This window comes from Phalacrocorax carbo, chromosome Z, assembly GCF_963921805.1.
Source record: "Phalacrocorax carbo chromosome Z, bPhaCar2.1, whole genome shotgun sequence".
NCBI lineage: Eukaryota > Metazoa > Chordata > Aves > Suliformes > Phalacrocoracidae > Phalacrocorax > Phalacrocorax carbo.
In genome coordinates, this window is record NC_087548.1 from 25,038,200 (window position 1) to 25,061,561 (window position 23,362).

At 36.8% G+C, this 23,362-nt stretch overlaps 1 protein-coding gene across 2 annotated transcripts in view; it reads right to left on the bottom strand.

Moving 5' to 3' along the window:
- The window catches only part of ADAMTS6 (ADAM metallopeptidase with thrombospondin type 1 motif 6), a 163,893-nt gene that overhangs the window by 103,841 nt on the left and 36,690 nt on the right, over positions 1-23,362 (bottom strand). The gene's annotated exons all lie outside the window — the stretch shown is intronic.

Below are 23,362 nucleotides of genomic sequence, written 5' to 3' on the forward strand. Positions count from 1 at the left end.
AAAGATAAAAAGACAGCATCTTTATGCTTTAATTTGTAACACAAAAAGTTACTAAATTCAGACATTCTGTTAAAAATAACCTAAGGACTGTTATTACATGGGACTCTGATCACACAACATATACAGTGTGCTAAGAGTTAAGCTCTGTCTGTAAAGCAAATCCATCGATGAAACAAAGTTTAAAATTTGGAACAAATCCAGTAAACTCTCTATGCATGTAGACTGCTATGATCACACAGAATTCCTATGACTTTTAAAGATACTGAGAGTGGAGCAGTCTGTGGGATTAAGCTCTGATTTTGAACTCAAATGTTCATACGCACTGATCTCGAAGTGATTCAAACTCTGCCATGCTATATGCATATAAAGATCTCATAGATTTTCCATTTGCTGTTTGGAGAGGGCGATGTAATAAAGTTGGCATTCTTACATAAAATGTTTTGGAATATAATCAGGTTTTGTATGTTGCAAAGCTTTAAGATGACATAGATACAGAGAGAAATTAAAATTTTTACTGAATATTTCCTGCCTTCTACATATTTAAGGAAGCAAACTTATTTCTGCATTTAGGACAGAGCCTAAACCTGATCCTACTGAAGTTCATACAATACTCCTCAAAGAAAGCAGACAGGGCTCAAGCTTATTTGGTGAGAAAACCCAAACTTGCTCAAATTCTTTAAAATGTAGTTTAGAACTGAACAAAAGGCAGTCTATGCAATACACAAGAAGTATTGGTCTTCAAATTTTTTTTAATATCTAATGCTAACAGGAAAAAAAAGAAACAATTAAAAGCATGCACCTTTAGAAAAAATGGATGTTTGAGAAGAAAGCCAGTTCCATTAAACTCAAGTAAAATGCTGTCACTGATTTCAGCAGAGCTGAAAATTTGCCCTTATGGCCTGATTCTGCTTACTCTTATACATGTATGATTCTGAAGTTACTCCTCACCTTCAGTTCAGTTTCACAAGGAACTGTGGTAGGAGAGAATGATATGAATTAAGTCCCTTGCTCCTATTATATTTTTGAAAAACAAAGTCCATGGTATCCTTCTGTTTATGCTAGGTAGTGAGTGTTCTTCACTATGCATGGGCTAGCATTTGTAAAAAAACATGACAACAATGAAACTCAAATTAGATAACAAAACTAAGGAAAACACCATTTTGTTTTCCAATATGCTAATTATTTTTGCAAGAACATACTCAGGTAGTAATGATTTCTAACTCTGGCTTAATTAAAAATTCAGATTTTATAGACATAATTAATTTCCTGTAAGGAGCATTCATACACTCTCTTATGCCTCAGCTAAACAGAAAAAAAAATTTAAGTTTCAGTGTCCAACGACTTACTTTACCTACATCAACTTCAAGGTTTTGGTTTTTTTTTTTTTCATTTTTTTAATTTTCATTTGAATGGTTCCTGCTTTGATTTGTTTGAAAGCTCTTATTTTTAAGCACCGAACTGCTCAATTCCATCATTCGTTTCTCTATACAATTAACCCAAATTAGCCTAACATCTTTTTTGGTTTTGACACCACTTCCTCTAACTTTATTTTGAATTTCCAATGAATCTATTTAACCCACAGATGTTGGTTCCTAAAATGTAGATGACTACAGAGTTTATACTTGCCAGATAGTAGCTTCACACCAAGAAACCGCTGAAATGACAAATTATCCAGATTACCCACGAGATAAGATAGGTCTAATTGCTATAAAAAAAAACAAACCCACTAACCAAACAAAAACCAACAAAACCCACAACAAAGGTGAAGATGGATTATAGTTGTCACCAGGACCTTAGTGAATACTTCATGAGCCAAAGACAACCAAAAAGGCAAATTCTCAAGCCAACAATTATCTCAACCAACCATTAAAAATCGTAACAGTCATGAGAGTTATGCAAAAACATGGTGTGCAAGATGTGAATATATTTTGGTTTTGATTCACTGATAGAATGCATAAGAAGGCCACCACACAAAATCTGAATTTAAGAATACAGATGTGCAGGTTGCAACAAACCTCAGGATGAAATGGCAGCCTGGTCATTTTGAGACAGCCAAGGAAATCCTTCACCCAAGTTGGGAGAGAAGATCATATGCCTCCTAATAAAGTGAGTGCATATGTCCCTGAAATGTGACCAGGCTGGCAAGTGGAATGTGGAGAGAGGTAACAGGCAAGATGGTTGATTACATCTCCATTCCCAGCCTGAATGGATCAGAAGTCATGAGAGGCTAGAAAACATAATTCAGTCATACCTCCACCCACACCAGCATAAAATGGTAAGTGATCTATTCTGGAAGCCACACAGGATAAAAAACTGTTCATTACAAGCTATTCATTAAAAGCTGTTTCCAACATATTTTGAGAACACCTGTACTAGGTTATCCAGTTCATCTGCCTTTGCCTCCAGACAGTCATTTTTGAGCGCTTGCAGGGATAACAGGACAGCACAGACTGATACCTTCCCTGATAGAAGCCCCTAGCTCCATAGCTTAGGGAACTTTCAGACTGCATCTTGGTATTTAACTGATTCTTCTTCTAATGTCTTTAGCACTTAGTTAATTCCTCTTCAATCTTAAAAAAAAATTATTTTAGTGTCCGTCTGGGGGATGTTATGACTTTATCAGCAAAGTTGAGTCCTGCTGTCCCAGTAGAGATCCTTCTCATGCTGAAATAATTTTTTTATTTTCTTTTAAATAAAATTAATAAGTTGAACTTTGTCAGCACCATCACACTGTTGCCTTTCTGCCACCTTCCTTTGAGTTCTAGGGCTTTTTAAACTTTCTGAAGTGTGTGTATTACAATTCAAAACGTTGCTCTAACAGTGGTATTAACAGCAATAGATACAATGGCAAAATTAATTACTACTTTTTACATGTTCACATATATTCATGCATTCAAGAAAAACATTGCCCTTTTCACAAGTCAGATTATGCAAAATGGCCCACTGAGGGAAAAGAGTCTCTATAAAGCACCATTATTAATAGCTGTATATTTCTGGAAACATCCACTATGCCAGAAAGACAGACTACCTGCATCAAACTAACACCAAGACAGAAATACACCTGTAACAGGATTGGAAACGTTATCTGAATAACAGCACTGGATAATACATTTTAAAGAATTTAACTAATAAACACAAATAACCCACAGCATATATTTTCTTTAAGCATGAAAAATGAATAAAGCATGAAAACTCTTATTAGAAAGGCAGTTAAACACAAGCAGAATGCAGTATGAAACACAAGCTACTTGCACATAAACCTACTCTAAATTACCTGAAAGCTACCAATATGCCTGAGTAATATTGTCAGGAATTACTGAGGCTTTTGAAGGGATATTTCTCAGTGGAAAAGAGTTTAGGAAACCAAAAATATCATCACAGCAAATTGCTGAGGGAAAACATACCAAGATGGCTGGAATATAAACATAGAAAGTACATGAATGTAAGAAAATTCAGGCTAGACAAAGCTGACAAATAGGTATGACTGGACATGAAAGTCTTCATAACTTTGAGACAACTGAACATGTGCTTTATATATAAAATACTACAAGACTTGCCCGTTAACCTGCTTGAAGAGTTATCCAAAAACAAAGTAAAGCCTAAGAACTGGTTCTGTCCTGACCAAGAGGAAACAGAGCTAACTACAAACTTTAAAGAGTTAATTTTGGGGGAACATTTCTAAATATGTTATCTCTGAAAGGAAGGTTTTATTTTTCACTTTTTAAAAATCAAATTATACTTTTTGACATTTGCTTTCTGTTTTTGTAGGCTTCAACAGTAAGCTATTCAAAGGTGGACTGTACTTTTCATACATTCTTGATCAATGATGAACATAAAGGGTTCATTAAAATTTGACCTTTTTTACTTTTTATTCTTCATGCTATGCAGCATGATTTATCTATGCACCCAATCATATATGTCTCATATTTCAATCTGTTAAAAGATCAGTAAAAAAAAAAAATATTTAAAATATTAAGTTAACCTAGTTCCAACATGTAGAACTATAAACTGAACTACCACTGAATCAAACTGAAATCTCAGACTTCCCTTAAAGGGATCAAAAACCTCAAGCTATCTGACAATTCCAACTCCTATTTCTAAATTATGGAAAATAAAAATGGAAAAACAGTGAGTAGCTTGTAGTTTCACCATATTCCTCTGCTTATATATTCTTGGCTATGATTAAAAGTACAGTGTCACTTATGCTAGAGAGTTGTTTGGAAAAATAGTTGTGAAATAAATACTGACTTTTGGTCAGTTTTTATAAAAAGCTTTGTATCGTAATTCTTCAACAGTTCATCACTCATTAGATTTGCACAGGTTGCAAACAGCAATACTTTTTAAAACACAATACTTCTTGATGTCTTTCTAAAAGCTTTACTACAGCGTATCCTTAGCCTTACAGAAAGTGGTACACCGCAACAGCATTCTGCCTTAAAATAAAGTACACGTCTTACTTGGTTTCTCCCTCAAAAACCTCAAACCAAAAACAGCTATTTAAACCAAGGAAGGAAAAGCGTAATATACATGTTACACATCACTCAACAGAAATAGCTTTTTCTATTATTAGTTTTCCATGTCTTTAAAACTGCCATAGACAACCAAAGTCTGGCTCTATGGGACATTCTTCTGATATTAGCTTGGATGGATAAATTAAATTCTGAGTTACATCTAGAAAAACCTGTTACTGCTATAAGTTCTAATTCTCCCAATTTATGTGAAAAGAAATATTTTAAATAATTGCCCTGTAAATGAAACATTTCCATAGTGATTTTTCTAAACTGTAAATGTAGTCAGGACAGTAAAAATAAAAAAATTGTTTCAGAATGGAGCTTAATGCTGTCATTTGTCTTCATCAATTTTGGCAGTGTAATATTAGAACAACAGTTGCAATTTTACCATATTCAGTAGTATTATTGGTGTACTTCAGACAGATGTACAAAGCTGGTTTTGAGATTATAATTGAAGATTCTCTCAACACAAATTCCATGCCTACCGTGTCTAAAAAATTTTCAACTAAGTTAATGAAAAATACATCAACAGAGAGATTTTTCTTCAACACTATATTGATGTGTCATGCAAGCATATAGGAGAGCAATTGCAAAATATACTAATTACATGAAAACAGACTTCAGATGAGTTTGTATACAAAAGTAGTTCTAAAGACAAGGTCAAGACCTTGAGCCAGTTCTCAGGTTGACATATATCCTAGGCCGTGATGCACCACTTCAAAACTGATAAAAAGTTCATACCAAAAATTACAGGACTAGCTTTAAAATCTTGTTATTTTGAGGAAATAATACATTCAGGCTTTTTAATGTCTTCTGCTTTCTAAGCCTGCCTGTATTTATGTACATTTTTGGCACTTTTCAGGGTTTACTCTACAACCATCCAGACTAAAAGCTTCTTTTTCCAATGTAAACCATGATCCTCATATAGAAACATGTCCTTACCAGCTACAGCAATGAGAAGAGAGTAAAGTAATGGAAAGTACAGAATAACAAGTGCTACAAACTGTTAGATCATGATTTAGTTAAGTATCCAAGACAGACACCCACAGAAACTTAAAAGAACAATGTCAGTATTTGCTGGTATTAAAAAAAAAAAAAAACCAAAAAAAAAACTATTCAAAAAGTATTAATACTGCTGACTGGTTCAGATATGACAGTTATCACAGAGCAATCTCTACTCCTATGAAAGTATTATTAGGAGGATTAAAATTAGGTAGCATAAAAATACAGCTAATTTCTTGCTGTCCACTGACATATTGTGAACACAATTTGAAACTCTGGAAAAGACAGAATACTTCCCTTCCCTGCATTCTTTTTCTAACCAAAATCTTTCTTTAGACCGTACATGACTAAAAAGTAAGCGAAAGTATCAGCTCAAACACAATACCATGAAGGCAAATCAACATTGTGCGAACTCATTAGACTATTTCAGTTGACAACATAGACTCTGGAATTACTGTAGAGACAGCTTTATAAGCAAACTTTAGCACTGAAGAAACAGCCAGGCACTTGTGGTTCCAAAGCCTGCCCCTTGCAGGCCTTGGACCAGCAGTGTCACTTCACTCTCTGCTCTGCCTTGATTTCTCCACCATTAGAAGTTCTCTCTTTTCTATTCTGTATCCAACATGTACAGGCTTGCTGCTCTAACTCACCTCTCCCTCCTCCATTTATTTTCTTTTGTGATCCTCAGTGAACATAAGTTTCCACAAAATTCTCTCTCCGCAGCTTTAAGACTACCAAAGATTGACTGATGGCTCAAAGTGTCATCAACTACCTTATACAAATAGGCCTATCCTACTAGAAACATAATTTTGAGGGACATCCACACAGCAGTCATAACAGCGTCAAGAGGGTCAGCATAGAGTACCTACCCAAAGATCCATCTTCCTTCTTTCCATTTTCACACCCTGCACCAACTTCTGTACTTCTGCATTTAACGTCAGCACCCAAGCTGACTGAAGAGGTCTGAATGAAATATTCACTATATTGGAATCATTTTACTGATAGCAGTACAGACAGCAAAAGCCATCTTACAGAAGGAGCTCCAGGCCTTCTAGCATTTGTAGCCCAATCTTATATTAATCCATCCTTCTTCTTCAGAACATATTAATTCTATTTCAAGCTATTAATACTTAGGTCCCCTTTAACACAGACTCCTCAACCAGACACCTTTCAACAAAATAATTTTAAAAACCCCCTTTATCTGGACAAACCATATGTAGAATTCAAAACTGCAAAAATTTGAAAGCACAAACCTTGCAACCTGGAGACTGTGAACCCATGATCAGAGAGTTTAAATCTAACAGAACTACAAGGAGTGTTTCAAAACTTTCCTGTGCCATATCTAATTTTCTTTCTATGTGATAGCTCCAGATCCACAGTAAAAACTTATATTAGTGCATCAGAAATGTAGAGCTATCTACCTGAGTGGCAATCATGACTTCATTACCATTCAGAGACAAATGAGAGCTTGAGCATTCGCACTATCCCCAGAACGTAGGTAATACTTTACTTGCTGTATTCTGTTCCTCAAAAGTGATTCCATAGCTTTATTGCATTCACAGGACTGAGCCAAAGTTTAGATGGAGTTACATGGATGTGATTAGCTAAAGCTGGCCTGGAGAACAGAACAGAAATTTCTGCATATCTACTCCAAGTACACTGTTAATAATTTTTCTATCAGTGCATTTGGGAAAAGTTTGGCAACTAATACACGAAGCCTTTGTTCAAAGAACATTCACTCAGAGCAGCTCAAGCAGCTTGTAGGGAAATGCTTTTTAGAGTGTGCTAACGCAACAAAGTCTGGGAAAAGGAAAACTAGCAAAACTAATTACATAGGCGTGGTTGGGGGCATCCTGCCACACAGCAGAAAATATTATGCTAAACCATTTATATAGGAAGCCACTAGTCTAGACCTTTGGCAGGAGGGAAACACAGCTAGCAGCTATGATTACTAACCAAGTTTTAGTTCTGTTGTGCAGAAATAAATGAGATAAATTATAGCAATAACATATTGCAAATATATTTAAGCTTTGCTGTGGATATGGCCTTTCTTCCTTTTCTACATTCTGAATATTTTAAACGAGTAGTTTACACGTCTCTCACAAGATCACACATATCTTTATACACAAAATGTCCACTATACCTGCCCCTGTGCACACTGTATATGGGATAAAAGGCTTGGTTCTGAAGGTAGGGTGTAAAGAGTAGCAGTTCATTAGGATGACAAACCATACCTGGTACAAAAATAAGAACATAAGAATTGCAACATGGGCCAAACCAAAGATTCCACTATCCCAGCACCCTGCCTTTGTGATGATCTAAGAGAACGCCCAAGAAAGAATAACACCAGTGCAAACATAAAATGGCAAATGCTCCAATACTCTCCCAACTTCAACTACTTTTGGCTCACATCTTTTGCAACAGAAGTGCTTCTGGGTACTTAGTAACTCTCAATGGATTTTATAGAATCACAGGATATTCTGAGTTGGAAGGATCATCAAGTCCAACTCCCGTCCCTGGACAGGACAACCCCAAATTCACACCATGTAATTTAGGGCGTTGTCCAAGTGCTTCTTTAATATTGCCAGGCTTAGTGCCATGACTGCCTCCCTAGGGAGTGTGTTCCAGTGCTCCACCACCCTCTGGGTGAAGAACCTTTTCCTAATATCCAACCTAAACCTCCCCTGGCACATCTTCCTGCCATTCCCTCGGGTCCTGTCATCGGTCACCAGAGAGATCAGTGCCTGCCCCTCCTCCTCCCCTTGTGAGGAAGCTGTAGACCTCAATGAGGTCTCCCCTTAGTCTCCTCTTCTCTAGGCTGAAAAACCCAAATTACTTTAGCCACTCCTCGTACAACTTCTCCTCTAAACCCTTCATCAACTTCATGGCCCTCCTCTGGACACTCTCTAGTAGATTTATATCCTTAATATACTGCGGCATCCAGTACTGGCACACAGTACTCGCGGTGAGGCCGCACCAGCGCAGAGTAGAGAATTTTTCTTCTGTGAACTTGCCTAGCCAGCCTTTCAACCTATGTGTATGTCCAGCTTCCATAAACTGACTTGTCAAGGAGTTTCAACACCAGTTAACTGTTGCATAAAGGGCTGCCTCCCTTCTTTTTTTGAGCCTTTCTTCTGCTAAGTTTACTGGGCAGCCTCTAGTTCTTATACTGAAAGACAAAATGAATGATTGTTCCTTATTTATGCCCTCCATACAACCTATAATTCTGCAGATTACTGCATTGGCCTCCCACATTTGACTCGTCCAAGTAAGAGAGTCCAAAACTTAGTCATTCCTTGTAAAAAAAAATAAAGGACTTGCTTATCATTCTTGCTTCTGTTCTCAAATTCTCCTAAAACTTTTTGACATAAGAAGGCCAGAATGACACAAACTATTCACGACATAGGCATATCATGCCCAGTTTACTCAATTGCATAATAAGGTTCTTTATTTTTCCCAATAACTGTTAATTCTTAATCTGCTGGATTAACAACGTATATTTTGAATGTATCCCAAATCTTTTCAGTAAAATCATACTATCAAGTAATAGAATCAAAAGATAAACAAAGAGCAGTGATGTTTTTCTGTTACTTCTGGTTGTTGGGTTTTTTTATATAATTTTTGAGAAAAGTATTGAAACTCTTAAGCATGTACTGTTACAACTTATTTTTTCCTGAACGTGATGAGAACAACATGCCCTGTGCTTGGGCCCAATTAAACAATCACAACGTATTTGGGTAATAACAGAGCTGTGTTTACACAGAGAGGTAAACTTCAGCTAGCTTAATGCATCAATTAAAAGCTTCTTTAGTCAATGGAATAAAAATCTATTTGCTGGCTTCTTCTCAAGGTCAAAAAGACAGTCACTCCATTCAAAAGATTTTTAACCTTGACTAGCATCAAAAGGAATTTTTGTTTTAACAGCAAACTCAAAACAATTTATTTTACAGGTTTACCGTTTGTTTCTATAAGCTTTTATCACAATAAATTACAATAAAATATTTGTCCTCTTCAAGAAAAGACAGCAACTAATTTGATTGCCAGTGCTTGAAGAACAATACAAAACCAATTAAGTACTTGACATAGGTGGTAGTTCTCCAGATGACATGTACAAATTCCATGAAACAGGCTACTGCTGTGTGTTCTACAGTTAACAAATTGTGAAGCTAATGAATTCTGTAGACTGCCTGTGAACTGAGAGGAAGAGAAATGCAGAGTGACAGAATGAAATGGCAGCAGAAGCAATGACTATTGTAACAAAAGTAAGCTTAAAAGAAGTGAACAGAGAATAAGTATATAAGAATAACATGACGGAGACCTTGTCCAAGTTTGTGAGGGTGCATCTACCAAAAGGTCCTGTCATGTGAAGACCAAAAGGAACTTAATTTGGTCTTTTTTTTTTTTTTTTTTTTTTAATGTGCTGGCAAATGGAATACCTGCACCTCAGACTGATCTCTGAAGTCTGTATGTACCAAAAATGAAACCCATGCATCCAATCCAGAATTGCACATGAACCTTTGTTTCATCTTCTTCTCCATACAATACACAGTATGATGAAATATTTGCACTACTAAAGACAAAAAGAAGTCTGTGTGGCATAAATTATCATTTTCTGTCTAGCTTATTTTTTACAAATCATTTCAATGAAAATGGCAACTAACTGAATAGCTGAATACTATGAAAACAATAACTTGCTTTACAACAGTGGCTCTTCATAAACCACATTACTCCTACTGTATACAAACTGGGATTAGTCAACAGTGTCTATCCAGACAGTCTGCATGCATACATACTTAGTTCCCCATACCTTAAAGAATGTAAGAGTTTGGCAAGTACCATTTATTTTAGTGCTTCTGCCAATAAAGAATCACAGAAGACTCAGTACTAGCTGGGAAAGAAAATGGGCTGAAGCGACAACAATCTGTCTTGCAAAGGGATGCGCATTTCCCTGTGTATTAATCTTCAAACTCAGCTATTAATTCCATACTAAAACTACCTGCTTGTCAAAAGGAATTCCTCACCAATTCCTTAGTTTTAAACTTCCATACATTATTCAAGTCTCAGTTTTGTAAGCTAGCCTTTCAAAGCCAACCTATTTTGAAGTGGGAAAATAAATTCCTCTTCAGTACTTTTATTAAGCCCACTAAGCATTTACTTACTGTTTTTGGTTTTTTAAAAAAAAAAAAAACCACACTTGTGCTTGTATTTTTGAAACTAGTTTGGTTTCCTCTACAAATGTTATGAAAGAATAATTCCATTATTTTTTTAATTGATAGGCTACTCCTTTGTATTAAAAGTGACCTGAACTTACGTTTTTATTTTTACCACATACTGAATATTAGTATGAGACTATTAAAATAATGATTCCCCCAAGTCCTATAAAATTTTTAAATGCTGAGCATAAATTTTGACTGGCTATAAGGAGAACATTTTTCCTGATGAGGGCAGTCGAGCAGTAAAGCGAGTTGCCCAAATAGGTTTTGCAAGACTTGACTGGATAAAGCCTTACACAACCTGGTTTGATATCAAGCTCACCCTGCTTAGAGAGGAGCACATTGGACTGAAGACCTCCAGAGATGCCTTCCAACCTGAATCCCTCAGATTCTAAGTAGGTGTTATGTGAAAATCTTCAAAATGTTTATTTAATAATAATGGAATAATAAAAATTACATCTTAATACAACTTTTCAGAATATTCATTGAAAATGAAAGTAAATTACATACTCAAAACAGATGTTTCATTACAGCCACAGTTATCACAGTCTAAATATTTTTTCATTACAGAAGACATGGAGGAAAATGTCTCTCTCCCCATCCCACTCTGAGTCGGACAGTTAAAATACATCTTACTAACAACAACTTCCATCTTACTAACAACAACTTCCATCTTACTAACAACTACACATGAAACCTCTTGAACCATATTCCCCAGTTAGTTGACTTAAGTTTTAAGCGCCTGACATTGTCCTGTAAAACACATTCTCTTCTGCAATGCCACCACAACTGTCTAAAACACTAACTGTAAGAAATCCAAGAAGTTCAAGCTGAAAAAAAAATAAGTATGCGTTATTTTTTCCAGCTCAGTAAGTTTTGGCAATTAATGTAGCTAAACCATTATAAGTAAAAGCAAGTAAGTATCATAAGAACGGCAAACAAGAAAAGTTAACATCCAATAAAACATTTCTCTCCGTTGTGGCTGAAAATAGGGAGAAATTCATTATTTTAAAACCACAAACATATCTTGTTACTTTGATCTAAGTAAAGTTAGTGAACTGAAACACTTAACTTCTACCTGAATTATACAGAAATAATATGGAAGTTTAATAAAACAAGGATGCTTGGGAAGAGGTTGGTTAACATGCAGAAAACACCAGCATTTTATTTTTTTCTCAACTTAACTGTAATTTCTGTCATGCAAAATAGTCTGGTTCTTTTTTTTTCAGTTTTCATTACTTTACTGTTTCTATTGATGTTAAGGGCGGCTGTATTCAATAAATACAAGTCATTTACAAATGTAAATACTTCAATCAAATTCCCACTTTTGCTTGGAAGAACTTGTAAAAGTCTAAAGCCAAAAGCTGAAGTAAAAACTTATTTTTTATTAGTTAAAAATGTAAAAATATTAAGATTAATAAATGTAGTTAAGTTCTGGGGCTACCTAAAAGACTGTGCAGAAGCAGAGTTTCCTTCCAGTAATGCAGGGAGAGAGAGCAAATCCAGCAGTGCAAAGACTACAAAGAGCCACATATTTCAGTGAAGTTACTACCCCTAGCATAGCACCATACTATTTAGAACCTCATTTTTAAAAAGGGTCCCACACAGGAACAAAGCACTTTGGACCCACAAACAATCTGCTTAACTGACTCAAGACAAAACCAAAAATAGAATTGTAGAACATGACAATTCTCCTGACCAACTGCATCTCTTACTATTGCTATTGCTTGCTGCTAATTTTTAACCACTAAATAACTAAGAATCTTTACCAAAATATGACTTAAATGGAGTAGCTTCAAAACCAATATTGGTTAAAGACTCATAAACACTTTCATGGCTTAACAGACTGCATTTCACACATTGAAAAAATCCTCGGTGTTACTAGTGTTTGCAGTACAATTTCTTGTTCTTTAGTGTTTTCAAACTTATTGTTCAAAATCGTGTAATATATTTCACTCCACTTTGGCAGGTGGCTGAAAGACCTCATAGGGTAGACATTTATTCTGAAAGAAGCTGAACAATGAGTATCTGTCAGCATTACTTACGACCTTGCAATTTTTAAGCAGGACTAACTCTCCTAAAAATACAATTTAAGCAAATACTTTTCATTACTGCTAGATCAATGTGCAAGCTAAGGAACTGCCTGTACCTCTTCCTCCCTATTTATCTAATCATTTTGCACTCCCTTTTTCAAGCTGCCGAGAGTAATGAATGAGAGATTTGCCATGGGTCTTGCTGAAGCAGTGTGAAGACCATCCAAATGCAACCTCAGTGCTATGAAGAGAGCCATCTTAAAAGGTCTGGAAAAGAGTAATGCTCATCTGAAACCTGAATGTGATCAGCTCTATAAAATACCAAATTTCACAGTTTTTCAGAACACAACCTGAACAAAACGTTCAGAAATAATGAAAATAATGATGATACTATACTCAATAATAAATACCTGATGTCATAACATAATATTACAAATACCTACAACACAAATTTGACTCCAACAGCAGCACTGGATAGTCATGAAGTATCATCCCTTCAGCTACTCATCACAAAGCTAATTTTAAAACAAAGATTGATAAGTGGCCATATGGGGAAGAAATTATAACTTTGGCAGCTTCTATCCTTCTAGTTCTGACGTTAAAGCATCTTTTCTGTCAAGATCATAACTGCGTTACTATGAGCTTACCATCAATGCAAGATTAGCTGAGTCAGCTTAGTGTGACAAAACAGGACTAACTTACAATTTCTTTCTGGTGCTTTGCAATAAGTTGCTCATATGTCTAAACTATTACACAGACTCTTACTCCCCCTGGCATCAGAGTTACTCTATGTAGGTCTAGGAGTCTTCCCACAAATATCATGTAGGTCAACATATCTTAAAACACCAAAACATATCAAGTGTAAGTCATTTAAGAACTACACCTCAACTTTGGAAAGAACCTAAACAAACACACACATTAAAAAATACTTCAGTTACATGATCGGAATATTATTCCTCCTCCACAGACTAATACGTTATTTGACTATCCATATATATACCCTTATACAGAATCTAAAGCCATTACTAAAAGAGCTCTTAGCTTTTATCATTCTTGAGTGAGTAACTAGCAAGGTTATATGAATTCCAGACTACGAAGATTACATCCCACTGCAAAACAGGAAAGTCTTACTGCCAACATTCTGGAATATTTAGAATGACAACAAATCAGAAGTTATCTCAATTTTTTGCATCACTTCTTGATATTTTGATTTTTTGGCAGAATTAAAAACAGGAAAAAATCAAAGTATTAATCAATTTGAAACAATCAATATTTCAAGTTTTTTCGTTTTTACATTTTTAAGTATTCTTAACTGAATTTGTTGTTTGTAAGAACTAATCATAATTTGGTTTTTCAGGAGAAAAAAAGTCTCTCCATTTATCCACAGACTAGGCTCAGTACCTGTAATGTCAAAGAAAGTGTCTTCGTAACATCCTTCCAAAACTGTCACGAGACTCAGGTACCAAAGATCATTAATATGTTTGTGCAGTCTGACTGCTAAAAACAAGGCCAGTCACTAACAACTCTTGTAATATGGACATACATCTTTGTCTACCTGGAGAAACGCTCATAATAAAATTCAAGTTACCCACAGAAAATTGTCCTGAAGGGTAACTATGTTCTGAGAGATAATACAAATGCTTTCAATTCCAAAATATGAAAAGAACTCACAATGATTTCTCATTAACTGAAAAAAACACTGTTAAATCCACAAGAAGCATCCTTTTTCTGCAGTATCCAGAACTCACTGTGTCTTCCTAGCAAGCTGTGTACCACAGGGACAAAGACTCATACTGCAGAGTAGCAGGAAACTGTCAAAACTCTGAATACCCGTGTAGGTAACCATTCAGAATTATTATGGGCTTAAGCTGAGGGGGCATTTTCAGAATAATCTGTTAGACCAGTAAGGCTTAGGCAAAGGAGCAAGTAATTAACTATTATTTATTTCAAGTCACATGAAGATTCCTTAGGTTTTTTAGGAGAGAGGAAGAAAACAAGCAATTATCTTCTACAGGAAAAAAAAAATCTAGAAATATAAAAATCTACAAATAGAATCTACAAATCTAAAGAAAGATGTGTCTTCCACCATCCAATCTGGAGAACACAGAAGGTGGGACTGACAGTGCATTAAAAGAGCATTAAAACCGCAAAAGGAAATAAAATTACTGTTTTTAAAGCCACCACAGAAAGAAATTGGATTCTGGGAGGATCTACTCCTCAGTGCTCATCACCATATTACAGGCCATGATTCACCAACCCTGACGGCACTGATAACTGATGGCTTTTACTAAACCAGATATGGATTGCTGGTTGAGAATATATCTCAGCTTTCAGGACCAAAGTGACACAAAACATCAGACGAACACATCTCAGTTGTAAATTGCATTCTGTTCAGGAAGCTGAAGAGGATTTACCTTTTCATCTTACCAGATCCCAAGGAAAATGAAAAACTCACTTTTAAAAACAAAATGCAGGAGGAATAGCAGAAGATACCTGTTCACCATAAGCTAGCATTATTTTCTGCTTTGAGGAAGATCTCGCTGAATACTATAGAAAGCTTAGGATGGATTTCCCTGCTTTTTCTGTCTTCTTAAAAAAAAAAACAAACTTAGGATGTGTCCAATAACACCACTTCAGATTGGTCATACTAAGATGAAAATTCCCTGTGTAAAATTTACCAAGTAATGAGACTTAGTTATGGGAGTAAAGATTTCACAATTGGGCGCTGTTATGTACAAGTTGTGGAGTGGAGGGTGAAGGAATGTATGTAAGGGGGGGGTGTTATAACTATTTCAACACTAATACACACAACAGTTCAGAGAAAAAAATGTCCACAACCAGTAATAAACAAGAATGAGACAAGGAAGAATGTAATAATTAAACACAAATTTTGTCAGAATATGACAACTGATATTCTTGTTCTCATAAGCAGACAGGATCAATTCTATATACTGCATTTTAAAAAATGGAACCTTAAATACAGATGACCTTAGGCACCTTGGTGACTCAGAGGGAAGAGTGCCATCTACTGAGTCAGTAATTTAATTATAATAAAACCAACAAACCACATATTTGTCATGAAACAGAAGAAGTTTACGTGATATTTAAAGAGTTTTCTACCTCCTATTAAAGATCTAAAGCTTTTTTATTTTGAAATGTTACTGCAATTTGTATGATAGTGATTCTATGTGAGCTACAAATGAGATAGTGTTTTAGCGAAATTAAAATGCCTAAAATATTTCTGAAAGGCTTCTGATGCCTCCATTTCTAAGTAATTTAAGAGCTTTAGTTTCCAAGGGAAAATGTAACTTTCTGAATATTCTGCCTGTTTAAAATCCCTCATAGTTGGACACAGAAACGTGAAGATGCTCAAAATTATACATCAAATCATGTCTGGAAAAGTAGGCCCTAATTCTTTTTCGTTATTTTTTCTTTTTAAAAGATTCTGGAATATGGGTTTAACTCTGTAGGAGGACAAAATATTAAGAACAACATGAAGAAGCAGCTACAGAAGACATTCTTAATTTATTCGACCTTTGTGGTAACAAACTTGTTAATAATCAATCTGCAACATATGAAAGCATACCTCTAGAAAAACACTTAACTCCTAAAAAAATGCACAGTGGTCAAAGAAAAGTACGTAACCCTTAAGTGTGTTCTGTGACACACTCTTTGCCAAATACAGAGAAAACATTATTTACCTATACATTCCAAATTCTTTAAATTGTAGAACACAAGTGATTACTTCTAGATGGCTGTAAACCAATTCCTACTGAGCCCTTTATACGTTTGCACAGTGTACAACAAACCTGAAATCTAGTCACTGAAATTATTAGAAATGGAGTGTAACCTGCATTGCTAATGTTTCGTTGAAAGGGTCTATCTTAAATTTTAAGTTTACTCTCAGAAATTACCTGTTCTTTTAAAAAAATACTTATTACACAAAAACTATTTCAGTAAAGTGATGCCCCTCTACAAGAAAGCTTGGAAGGAGGATCCGGGTAACTACAGGCCTGTCAGCCTGACCTCGGTGCTGGAAAAGGTCATGGAGCAGATCATCTTGAACGCCATTACATGCACGTGTGGGACAACCAGGGGATCGGGCTCAGCCAGCATGGGTTTATAAAAAGGAAGTCCTGCCTCACTAACCTGGTCTCCTTCTATGACAAGGCGACCTGCTTAGTGGATGAGGGGAAGGCTGTGGACGTTGTCCACTTGGACTTTAGTAAGGCCCTTGACACTGTCTCCCACAGCATTCTCCTGGAGAAGCTAGCCGCTCACAGCTTGGACAAGTGCACTCTGCGCTGCGTTAAAAACTGGCTGGATGGCCGAGCCCAGAGAGTGGTGGCGAATGGAGTAAAATCTGGTTGGCAGCCAGTCACGAGTGGTGTTCCCCAGGGCTCAGTGTTGGGGCCGGTCCTGTTCAGTATCTTCACTGGTGATCTGGATGAGGGGATTGAGTGCACCCTCAGTAAGTTTGCAGATGACACCAAGCTGGGTGGAAGTGTCGATCTGCTGGAGGGCAGGAAGGCCCTACAGAGGAACCTGGACAGGCTGGATCGTTGGGCCAGAGCCAACGGTATGAGATTCAACAAGGCCAAGTGCCGGGTCCTGCACTTGGGTCACAACAACCCCATGCAACGCTACAGGCTTGGGGAGGAGTGGCTGGAGAGCTGCCTGGAGGAAAAGGACCTGGGGGGGCTGGTTGACAGCCGGCTGAACGTGAGCCAGCAGTGTGCTCAGGCGGCCAAGGCGGCCAAACGGCATCCTGGCTTGTATCAGGAATAGTGTGGCCAGCAGGAGCAGGGAGGTGATCGTGCCCCTGTACTCGGCACTGGTGAGGCCGCACCTCGAGTACTGTGTTCAGTTTTGGGCCCCTCACTACAAGAAGGACATTGGGGTGCTGGAGCGTGGCCAGAGAAGGGCAACAAAGTTGGTGAAGGGTCCAGAGAACAAGTCTTATGAGGAGTGGCTGAGGGAGCTGGGGTTGTTTAGTCTGGAGAAGAGGAGGCTGAGGGGAGACCTTATTGCTCTCTACAACTACCTGAAAGGAGGTTGTAGTGAGGTGGGGGTTGGACTCTTCTCCCTAGTAACAAGCGATAGGACGAGAGGAAATGGCCTCAAGCTGTGCCAGGGGAAGGTTAGGTTGGACATCAGTAAAAACTTCTTCACCGAAAGGGTCGCAAACATTGGGACAGGCTGCCCAGGGAGGTGGTTGAGTGTCCATCCCTGGAGGTATTTAAAAGAAGGGTAGATGTGGTGCTTGAGGATATGGTTTAATGGTGGACTTGGCAGTGATAGGTCAGTGGTTGGGCTCGATGATCTTAAGGGTCTTTTCCAACCTTAACAATTCTATGGTTAATGTAAACAGAAAATCAGCCTACCAAAGAAGCTCGAAAAAAAGAGTATCTCTTCCTGTCATGTTTGTAAAGGTAATATTTACAAGCAGTGAACTGATACTATGGCTATGCTGTTCTGTATATACTCTTAAATGTTTCAGAAAATGTGATTTTGTCACTAAATTAGCGCCCCAAGCTGATATACCACACAAAAATCAAGCCTTTATTTCCACACAATAATCAGCAGTGAACAAGCAATACAGGGGGGGAAAAATTACAAAATGAGGTAGAAACTCACTCATAATTTAGATTCTGCAAGCTTCTTGACATTAAAAAACAGCTTTCATACGGACAGTCCTTCGTGGTAGACAGTTTATCTTCCACAAAAACACTCACATTACAGTAACTGGAGGATCTAAGCAACCAGCTACATATGGAGCTTAGAGACTAGTACCTCTGACATGCCCTAACTGCTTACCAAAAATTGTCAAATCTGACAGAAGATTTAACTACTGCATATTTGACAGAATTACAATCTTACTTATTTGCCAAGAGCATTTCTGAGAATAAAAGAACTCTTAAAATAAAAAACCTTCCTCATTGACAATTTAAAAAGCAGAAATATGCTTCAAAAGTGCTTAGCCCTAAAGGGCTTTCATCAAGTTCAATGGAGGTGGAAATGTTGAAAAATTTTACAAAACAGCATGGTATAGAGATCCTCTATTTTTAAAAGCTTGGCTAGGAAACTTTCACATATTTACTACAAATGTAGCATAGTAAAACAATGGGAAACTGCCTTACTGGAACACCTGCAGACCTTAAAAGCTGTGTGAAGTCTATCACAGTAGTTGCATAGCATTCCCTTTCCAGACCTTCAGCGCTCTCATGACATTTTTCAACTAAGCAGCTCAGCCTCGCTTATGTTTTACTATTTTAGTGGGAAAACACATGCAAATACATACAGATGACAGTTTACTCAAGTATAATCCACAGTAGTTTATGATGGCTGTTTAAAAAAAAAAAGGGGGGGGTTGTAAAAAAATCCAAATATTTCATCCATGGAAAGCAAAACTTCAGAAACATCTGACCTTGTTTCTGAAGTTTCCTCCAAAAAGTTGTATTTGAAAATATGATGCAATCATGAGCTGGCAGTCTTGGATTTGACCTCACCACATGTATCAGGATATTACTTGGTTACTATTTGGGAAAAATAGATGCAAGGAGTAGGAGACTATCAAGATTTTGTTTTGAGAGCAACTATGAAGTTATGTCTCATATAGTGTGCAGGGAGTCTATACTGTTTAAAAACAAGAGTTTCTCAAGCTTGGTTTCAGCATATAAAACTGACGTAATTCCTAAGAACAATACATGCTGTGAAAACCTTAAGGTAAAATGACAACCGAAAAGAAGAAAGATATTTTGGTGGATTGCATAAATGAAGTTAATGAAGTTACTTACCAACAGATTATGTTCTTCAAGATATATTGTCCAAATGGGCATTTTCATAAAAATCATACAACCAATATGATTATGGACTTTTTCTTTTTTTTTTTTTTCCCATAGTATTGACAGACAGCCATTCTCTCTCTTCCTGCTCTGTGCTGACATGGTATGATTTTTCCCCCCCTCCACACACACACACAATCATACCCACCCATACCATTTTCTCTCATCTTCAGAACCAAGGCCGGGTAGCGACTGAGGAAGCAGAAAGAAGGACAGGAAGGCATGCTGCATCAAGATAAGTTCTGATGCACAGTAGATACCATAGTAATTTAGCTTCTTTCTTGTAGTGCCATCAATAATACATCATGTTTGTTAAAGAGGACTTCAGTGTAGCACTAAGTTGCTGGAGACTGCTCCTGGGATCCAGTGCAATAGTGACTATGTTTCTCCATCCAGGGCTGCATCCATCCCACTCAGTCCCAAGCAATCATCCAACACTCGTAGCAAACACTGATGCGTGTCTCAAAGATGTCAGGCGCGGAAATATTTTTCAACAAAGCTACCACAGCAAGCACAGTAGAATTGGGTCTGAAGATTAAGGCAAGGTCTGAGGAAGGCCACTATCCATTTGGTAATTTTTACTAAACTGCTGCTACTTCAGATCTTTCAGCTATAAAGGCAAGTAATAGTGAAGAAGTTTGTTTTCAGTAAGAAGTTTAGTCATGTGCAAGTGTTAACTCTTTACACCAATTAAGTGAAAGAGGTCATAACAAAATAGCTAGCAGGCTAGGAGAAGTGAGGCCTGACCTACTGCAAGAAGACAATGGTCCACCGCCACGTGGGGCAATTGAGGAAAAAGGAGACAGCCTGGTATTCATGAATGGGGAGGTCTTAGACATACAATACAGATACACCAAAGGCAAAAAGTCTAGAACTGGAGTGCTTAAAGTACCTACATGTTGTGTAAACACATGCAGGCAAGAATAATTACCTAGGCCTATCACTCTGAAATTATATTACTAGAAGTGAGCTGACCACAGCTGATCAAGCACTCAATTTAATAACAATTAAATTAGGAAACAGAGATTACATTTGAAAGGTTCACAGAAGCACTGCCACCTTTTTACATTGCATACAGTTCCTTAAACTGCTTAAAAATATCCTACACAACTCCAACAATCCAGTTTTCTGTGTGAAGGAATGAAGCAAAATAAAAAAAAAATTCTCTATCTTCTAATCTAAAATCCTTTTCCTCTAGATTGGAGAAAAAAAAAAAAAAAAGAGTTGGATCAATATGACTTGCAGCTTTCTATGACCACACATAAAAATCAGTATGAAACTAGAACAGCTCTGGCCCAAAGAAAGAGAACTGCAAGAAACTTAAATATTTTAAGATACTGTATTAGTACAATATTCAGCAGAAAAGCACAAGTTAACGTATCCCAGACAAGTGATTTTGGAAGAAGCATTCTCTTCTCCACACAGTTCAACCTCACATGCTTAACAGCCAAGAAAGAAACACCCAAATAGAGCATCTGATCCTGTAAAACATAATTTATGTAAGCATTTCTACTAAAGTCAAGGTTTCAAACCCATGTTCCTCCTTATTTTGTGGAGTTGGACCAGCCTTCAGTGTCTGAGACAGCCGTGGTGGCCTTCAGTCTGTTATGTCTTAATAATCCCCTTCTCTCCAAATATTACACTAAACTGACACTTCACATATAAGTATCTTTTATATTGTGATATCAGACACAAAATATTTTTTTCCTTATACTATTCCTTAATTTGTATCCACTTTTTAACCTAACATCTTAAAGTACTTCATTTATAAAAATCACAGTATTTGACACAATGGAAACACCTATTCCAGAAATTAAGTATTTTGTGAGCTAGAAGAAACTACACTCTGACACAGTAATGCTAAAGGACAACTTGAGGAAACAGCTCATCTCAAACCTATTACTGAAGTGTCTTGTCTCTGAAAACACACACTGATAAATTCCATCATACGCCTGCCATTTAGAAGCATCAAATAAATGTATAACTATGTACAAAATATGAAGTTCATGTACTTATATGAAGAAGGTTCTCACAATGAGGACTGTATATTGTCTTACTAAGCATGAAAATGTTTCCCTCTGAGCCTCTGAACAGACTTTACAGACTGCACACTTTCTAAATATGTCCAATCAAGGGACACAGGCATTTCCAAAGGTGAAGACCATTGTCTAGCAACAGAAAGGTTGAAATTCCTTAATGAAATACCCTATGGGGATGGAAAGAATTTTGAATAAGAAAAGTCCTTAAGAGTGGAGCATGGGTCCCCATTGCCAAGCCTTCCAGAAGACTACAGTGTAGCACAAGAACTAAACCCTCAAAGGGCCTTGATGAACCCTTCAGCTTTGTTAGGTTGATATATACGTGAAGTGAGAGATATCTTCGGAATTAATGCCAGTACAAATTATTATATAGCTATTGTCTTAGAATTTAAAAAATAAAAATATTTCTAAAGTACATGTTTATTTTACACCGCTATGGGACTGTGATTCCAAATAACTGTTTAACAATAGAGCATTCTATTTCTACAGATGAGGTGATTTTAGAAACAGGACACTAAAACACATCTGTATCACCAGTCCCACAAAACATTGCTCCAGACCACCTCACAGAAAATACTTCCATACAGCTGCACCAGACACTTGGGAAACAAGTGATTCAAGAACAGCGTTGAAGAAGAATCTCTTTAACGTGCAGCAGGGGAGCAGAGGATGCACCTGAACCACAGGGATAACGGAAAAGCTTATAGCACACAATCTGCAACATATAAGTAGATCAGTAACAATGACCTCTACCAGAAGGCATAGCTCAAAGTTACACCACCGAAGTAGTAAAAATCATTTTGCAGGCTCAAAGAAAATACCATTAACATTCTTATTTTTCTTCCTAGTTCCTCAAAAGTCATTACTTGAACTAAAGCCACAACAGGAAAAAAGAAACAAGCAAAGTTGGAAGAAATGCCTTTTAAAAATAACACTATGACATTGTAAAAGAAGCCCTAAGTACTACAGTTTTAAAGAGTGACACTCTGGTGTTTCAGGCTGAGGAATCCACAGGGTTTTGTTTGTTCGCTTGCTTTGAAGTGCGGAAAGAAAAAGAGAGTTTGGGTGTTGTTCCCCACATACACGTGCACACACTGAATGTTCTTGTGTTCCTTCCCCTCCCTCCCATACACTACATCTAGTTGTTATCACCTGTAAGCAAGAATAAAAAGTACTCTGCCCTCTATATGGCCTAAATCCTTCAATATGATATATTCACGCTGGGTTGGTTTTTTTTAGATCTGTAATCGTGCAGAGCCGAGTTAATATTTAAAGCACTTGGCATAAGCATGAGAGTTGACTTATAGATCAAAATGCAGCACTGCAGCCCCAGTAAATACTCTTCCTGATAACTCACTAAACAGAACCACTTAAAGAATAGTTAAATGTGTAGAGGTCATAGGCAAAGGAAGATAAAATTATGTATTATCCTGATGGCAGAAAGGTCTTTTGGATGAGGCTGAGGAAGATGAAAATCTTTTACAGCAAAAGAAGCCCTACTGTATAATGTGTCTGATATGTAATACCTAAATGTTTTTAGATTAAGTTTTGGATTTTTCTAATGGTCAAAAAAATAATCATTTCTTCCCTATGGATAAAGAAACATATACAAACTATTGAAATAAAACAGCTACATGTAACAAGTAGTGATTTCATTGCAATTATAATGCAGTGTATTTGCACTACCACCAAAAAAAATTCATACTGTGGTATAGAGTA